This window comes from Echinops telfairi, unplaced genomic scaffold (assembly GCF_000313985.2).
Source record: "Echinops telfairi isolate 266 unplaced genomic scaffold, ASM31398v2 ScPeMD7_4;HRSCAF=17, whole genome shotgun sequence".
In the NCBI taxonomy this organism is placed as follows: Eukaryota; Metazoa; Chordata; class Mammalia; order Afrosoricida; family Tenrecidae; genus Echinops; species Echinops telfairi.
The window spans coordinates 46,297,381-46,304,569 of NW_022103900.1; the positions used below are offsets into that span (position 1 = coordinate 46,297,381).

The window sequence follows — 7,189 nt, forward strand, 5'->3', positions numbered from 1 at the left end:
ATGAGTCGATAATTTTATAACCGTTTTTGGCAAAGCATATTTCTATGTATTGATTTTGCCTGAGATGAAGAAAACTGCTGTTCAGACGTTATAAATGAGAATGGGACCGCAGAACGAAGTACATTTCCCCCCCTCCTCAGTGCTTGGGTGGAGGGGCTTCACTTTCTCCACTGTTCTCTAGAATTAAGTACTGAACAAAGTACTTTCTGAAATCTTTGTGCATAAACAGTAGCTTTTGTTCATATTCTGTAGTCACTTGAGTTTTAGCACAGTTTATTTTTACCTTTCTTGTAGCAGGTAGTTCAAGTGCATATGAATATGTTATTTGGCTGATATTGAAATGCTAAATATAGGCAAAGACTCAAGAAATATCCCAGAAGTCAAGTGTTGGCACGTCTACGTGACATTTGAAAACCTTTCAGTGATTGTGAGGAGAAGTTACTTGTCACAATAGTGGGAAACGCGATTTTTTAAAACATTTATATAGAATTCAATGGAATCTTTTTGATCTCTCCCCCCTCACTTCCTTGATACTGACTATGAACCTCACTTGGAATTTAATCTTCCCTCTATACCTGTCTCCTCTGTCTGCCTGTGACCACGGGGAGGTAACTTAAACTGAAGGATGAGATATCAGTTGTATGCATTTACCATAAGCATAGTGAATTACTGGATTTTGTTCCCCTCTTATGGGTTTGTGGTGAACCATATGGGTCCCTATGTGTCTACAGTGAGATAACACATCAGGTGCTTAACAGAATGAGTAGTCTCACTTCTATTTAGCAAATACCTACTGAACACCTTCATGTGTCAGGAAGTGATCCACTTGTTGTGGGGACCACAATGAACAAAATACAGTTTTCTCCTCTGTCTTCTCAATGAACCACAGTTTTTGGCACTGTGGTGGTTTGCAAGTTGCTATGGTGCAGGAAGCTAGGCTATCAGTACGTCAAGTAACCACCAGGTCACGTATAGCTGGCAGGTTTCAGTAAAGATCCCAGACTAACACAGACTTGGTGATCTACTCCAAAACTGGTGTAGGGAATCTCTATGGGGAAATATACAATAATTTTTTGTTATCCTGCTGGAAGATGAGGCCCTTAGGTTGGAATGCGCTCCTACTCCACAGTGGCCACAATCTTCCAGAGCCTCCTTATGAAGATGTGACAGGACCAGGCATGGCTTTGTTCTGCTTTGCATGGCTTTTCCTGGGTCAGGAGCCCTAATAGCATGTCAGGTAAGAGAGGGACTGCTAACTTCAAAGCCAGCCATTGAAACCCACCAGCCACTGGGAAGGAAAAAGATTGGGCTGTGCCCATACAGATAGACAGCCTCAGAAACCCTGGGTGCTGTCCATCTGTCCTTTAAGGCCACTCTGAGTTGGAATCAACTGGGTGGTAGTGTTGTTTGGTTTGTTGCCATGAGTCAGAGTTTACTTGATGGTAACTAACAAAAATAGGAGAACCACTAAGAAAGTGAAAGTAGTGTGTTATTTTAAATAGAACAATCAGGGAAGGTTTCGGTAGGGAAATTCAATTTGGAAAGAGATATGAATCCAGTAAGGCTGTGATTCATGTGACTGTAAGGGAGAAGGATGGTCCAGGCTTAATGGTAGGAGCTGCAAAGGCAGGACAGGAAGTGTATGGGTCTATTTATGGAGGAAGAGGTGACCAGTGTCACCAAAGTGGAGTAAGCAAGAGATTTAGGAGCGCTGAGAGGGAAGTAGTGCACATAGATATCATGGGCATATATAGAATTTCATTGTATTTATTTGTTTTCATTGTATTTTTAAGACTGACAAGTAATATGTCAAAAATAATTTTACCATGATTATAAAGTTAACAATTTAGGGATACATTTAAATGAAAATGTGAATATTAAGATTAAATACTGAAATTAGACTATTTTCTTGATTTATAAATACACAGATACACACATAAATAAAATGAATGATTTTTTTAATGAATATACTTATGTATGTTACTCATTGTGTGTATTTAAACCAGAAAAAAACAACTAGTGTGTGAAAATGAATGAACACAGAAAACTACTGGATTGAGGTACATTTCTTAAGGTCACATCCAATACTGTATTTGAATATGAAATACATTTGAAATGTCCTTTGGAGATTGTCTCCTTAATCCAGTGAAAACCTAGAATAAATATTTGTGCTTGCATTGTTAGCAGCATTAATGCCAGGATATTGAAAGAAGCTGGGGAAAAGGAGGCATTTTTTGTAAAGTTAAATGTATTCCACTGTTTAGATGGTAGACATTTTACCCGTTCCTTTTTTAGTATAACTTTTATTTTACCTCCAAATAATCTGGTATACAAACTCTGTAAAATACAGGTAGGTATCGGGGTGTGACAGATGCATAAAATAAATATGGATTTGCTCCCAAAATATATGCTATTCTTCTCCCCCCACCCCCAAGTTGTAACAACTAAAATACATCAGACTTTGAAGTAACCGAAAAACTGCATGAAGTTGTGTAAAATCAGTACTCTTGGCCTTGCCTAGTCTAATACAAGGAGATGTCAAATTTGGAGTTTAAAGAGCAATGGTTCCCCTAATTAAATGTCTCACAGAAAAATGACTTCCCTTGTCAAAGAGATGAGACTGTGCCTTGCATGGAGGGACGTGCTAAATGCCAAACTTGCGTAAGAAAAAATGTCTTTAAGTTCTAACCAGCAGAACTCAAAGGTATAAATTCTGCCAAAAAGAAGATGTTCTCCTAAATGTTATACAACTCTACAGTTTTATCCAAACAGCCCTGTCATCACCTTTTTACATTTGTCAACGTCATTTCCTTTCTCTTCTTTCCCCTCTTCCTCCACACCTGCCAAAGCTCTCCTTAGGGAGCTTCCACTGAGAGTCTGCAAATTGTTTCAGGGGGAGCTTGCACATGTAATGCAAACAGTACAATGTAAGTTATCACAGCACTTGGTGCTATGTGTGAGCATGTAGTTGGGAGTAGTAGGAAAACAAACAAACAAACAAGCAAACAAAAACAAACAAACAGCAAGGTCAAGTGGACACAAACTTTCCAGGAGGGAAATCTGGGTTTTAGAGGAATTCTTCAAGGCAGTAGAACTGCCATGAGAGAGTTTCAAAAAGTTCATGGAAAAATTCCTTGATCTTTTAATTCCATTTTCCATGAACTTCTTGAAGCCTCTCCAGTCAGTCAAGATGGTCTCTGGCATTAAAAAAAATCTAGCATATTTTCTAATATGAAAACCACCACTGGCATTTCTAAAGTCAGTAAGTAAACTGATCAGGAAGAGTCATTCCAGAGCATGGCCTTTTGATGGGAAGGTTTAACCTTCAGTCTGGTAACTGTGAGGAGATTCAGTGTTAACCATGAACAGTTTTTCAAACGTGCATTGAATTCCCTTATCTTTTCTCTACACACTCCTGAGCTTATGAATTTCCTTCAAGGTCTCACTTCATGCGGGCTAATGTATAAATAGCTACAGGTGGTCTCCCAGGATCGAGCGTGTGTGTAAATGTTGGTGCTTTGAGACTTCTCAGCACTTCAGACCTGAAGGTGGTCCGAATGCTGGTTATTCCATTGAGAGCATTGCCTAACATAGAAAGGGAACAAGTAAAACTAGGTTCCATCCTGATGTGCAGCTGATTCGGCTTTGATGATTTCCCATTGAAATAACCACTGGAGTGGCATATGTGTTGATAGGACTGATGCTTTAAATATCCACCCAACAGAAATGGATCTTTTTGGTTCCGGTTCAAGTCATAAGTATGCTGCAGGAAAATGGTAAAATACCACTTTAAATTGCAGCCTTCTATTCTGGTGACACGGACTGAGGAGTGTTCTGCACATAAAAGAAAGTCCGTAATTACTATAATCATCAGATGCTTTATAATCATTAGCTGTTATATGAATTATAAACATGCTGATGAACAGCATAGTCACCATTAACTCCATGGCCAATGGTGAGCTTCTCATAGTTAATGACATTTAAAAATGGATATTTATGAATTCCCTCTTAGTAACTTGCTTTTTATTGGTCTCTTAAAATGTCTTGTAAATTCTATTATTAGAGAACAAGGGTAGTCTGAGGGAAGACGATGATCTGAGCAGCGTGTACTTGCATCAGTAAAACCAGGGTAGTTTTTGCATATATTTCCTTGGATTGCATTGTTGTTCTTTGGTTCATCAGAATACAAAAGGTGAAAATATCAACCTCCTATGACAAGAGTTGAATTTTAAATATTCTTAAAAAGAAACCTGAGCTATTTAGGAAAACAATATTTTCCAACAGGTGCAAACCAAGTGTAATCAGCGTCTACTGATAAAGCAATCACAGGTTCACATTAGTGGAGACTGATATTAAGGAACAACAATTGTTGAGGATTACCTAGGTCACAGAGTATCACAGAATGAGTATTATCTAAGTGACATAAAATATAACAACCCCCCCTCCCGAAAAACTCACTGCCATCAAGTCCATGGCTCTTAGCATTCCCCTGTGGGTTTCTGAGACTGGAACTGTTCACAGGAGTAGAAAACCCAGCCTTTCTCCTAGGGAACTGCTGGTAGCTCTGAACTGACCATGCGGATCACAGGCCAATGCAAAACCACTACACCACCAGGCCTCCTAGGGTGGCAAAACCCTCTCCTACGCAGTAGGATGGCAGCTCAAACTTAGCATTTTGGATGAAAGCTCTGAAGATATGAATTACAAAATTCCCCACCAGTGAAAACATCACCGTGCGTCAGAATTGCCTTCACTCGGATTCAGGGCAACAGCCCACGTGGTAGGGGCTCCGTTAAGGAATTTACATAAATCCTCATTCCAATCAGCTGTGTGTAGGTGTGACCCTATCGCTTAGAGAAATGAGATGAACGGCTGGAAGTAGCAAAGGTGGGCCTCGGACCCAGGCAGCCTAACATAAAACGATATCTGCGGCCTTTCCCCAAGTTAGAAAACCAGCACTTCCCTTGATAAACAGAATGTTAAGCAATATAGCTCGTAAGTATGTCTGTATTAGGTTTTATTTTTCTACAGACCAGGAGAACTATGTGGGGCAGGTGTGTCTTCTTGCACGAACTATACGTGCGCCATGAAAACCCAAGCAATTGACGCATCACTTCACTTTTACTCCACGCCACACCAGAAGAAAGGGGCTCTAAGCACTTGGCAGATTAATAATTAAAGTCACAATAAACTAGACCCGTGTTTTATTTTATTTGACTTGCTAGTATTATTGAACCGTAAAGGTTTGTCAGACAAACATCTTTACACATCATCATATTGTATTCATTCAGTACATAGTTTCTGTTTTAGGTAACCTATTTAAAACTGTGTATATTCTATTTTTTAAAAAGACAATTATACTTCAGAGTGATCCAAGATGCTCTTCCTAGGCCTGCGGTTGGCATGGAAGGGCCACGACCCTCCTTATCGCAGGACTGGTCAGCCAACATTGCGACAAATACTTTTTGGATTTAGTCTGAGGGCAGCAAAGTCTCTTCCCTGCGTGGGAAACTGAGAAAGGCCTTATTCAGTTCAGGGCCGAAGATTGTGAATCCTAAAGGTGAAAAGCTGGAGGAATTCAAGTCCAGCACATCTCAGGCTCTTCTTGAGCTGGAGATGAACTCGGACCTAAAGGCTCAGTTAAGAGAGCTGAATATAATGGGAACCAATGAAGTTGATGTTCATGGTGGTGACAAAGCAAAGGTATCGCCATCTTTGTTCCTGTTCCTCAATATAAGTCTTTCCAGAAAATTCAAGTCTGGTTATAGGTGAACTGGAGACAAAAATCAGTGGAAAGCACGTTGACTTTATTATGCACAGCATTGAGCCTAAACCAACTCTAAAAAACCGTATAAAGAATATGCAGAAGCGGCCCAGCAGTCACACTCTGGCAGCTGTGCGCGATGTGATCTTTGAAGACTTGGTCTTCCCAAGTGAAATTGTGGGCAAGGGAATCCACGCAGAGCTGGATGGCAGCAGGCTTACAAAGATTCGTTTGGTCAAGGCAGCACAGAACAACACAGAACGCACGTTTGACACCTTCTCTGGAGTTTGTAAGATGCTCACAGGCAAGGATGCTAATTTTGAATGACCAGAGTTTCAATTTGAAACAAAAATGACTGAATAAAATAGTATTCACAATAATAATAATAAAACCCCAAGACAAGAGAATTCATGAAATCATCTGTTTCCACTCTTGTAAACAGATTAGAAACAACACTAAAACAGAAACCTTTTAGAGGTTCCCGCTTCATTCATTGCATAAGACCCCATGCCCCTAATCAAAGCTGAATGAGGGAAAAACAAAACTCTTTTGAGGTTAGTAGAGAATACCTTTTGTTGCTATGGATAAAATGTCCTTATTAAATGGATTTTTTTATTACACCTTGATATGCTTTGTGAAAACAGTGTCTCATTAGCATTGAAAACATAAGTTCTTAGACAGTCTTAGAAATTCTTAGACATTCATTATTAATTTACTGTTTACAATCAAAAGAGTCTTTATAATTTCTGCCAAATGACTGGATAAACCAAAGCTAACCCCACTGCCATCGAATCAATTTCAAATCATCTTAGCCTTATGTAAGCTTTACAAGGCTCTCCATCTGTACTGAAGCCCCCAGCTGATCTTTCACTCATGGAGGGATTAGTGAGTTTGAAAGACCCATTGCTGTTAGCGACCCATTGCCTCATGCACAGGACCACCAAGTTCCTTACGCAAATGTAGGGTGATTGTGGCTCACCTAGGAAATTGAATCACTTCCTAATACTGTAAATGAGGAGCACGGCACCTTATGGGTGTTGTTGTTGTTTTTAGGTGTGTCCATCAACTCCGACTCACAGCGACCCTATACACAACCAAAGAGAACCCTGCCCGGTCCTGTGCCATCCTCACAAGTGTTCTGTTCGAATCCATTTTTGTAGCTTCTGTGTCAATTTACCTTGTCAAGGGCCTTCCTCTTTTTCGCTGCCCCTTGTCTTTCCCAGGGACTAGTCTCTCCTGACAGCATGTCTGAAGCATGTGAGAAGTCTCACTCTCCTTGCCTCTGTGAAGCCTATGGCTGTACCTCTTCCAAGAGAGCGATGGAAACATACAAATAAGGTGTATGACATCAGTCAGGTTTACCATGTCAGTAAGTATAAAATAAGCCACCCCAGGGGTGGAAAGGAAGATCTTATAACCAACCAT

General features: G+C 40.1%; 1 pseudogene; it reads left to right on the forward strand.

Moving 5' to 3' along the window:
* The first annotated feature begins 1,230 nt into the window (after window positions 1-1,230).
* Window positions 1,231-6,091, forward strand: LOC101655230 (annotated as a pseudogene).
* Window positions 6,092-7,189: the final 1,098 nt, after the last annotated feature.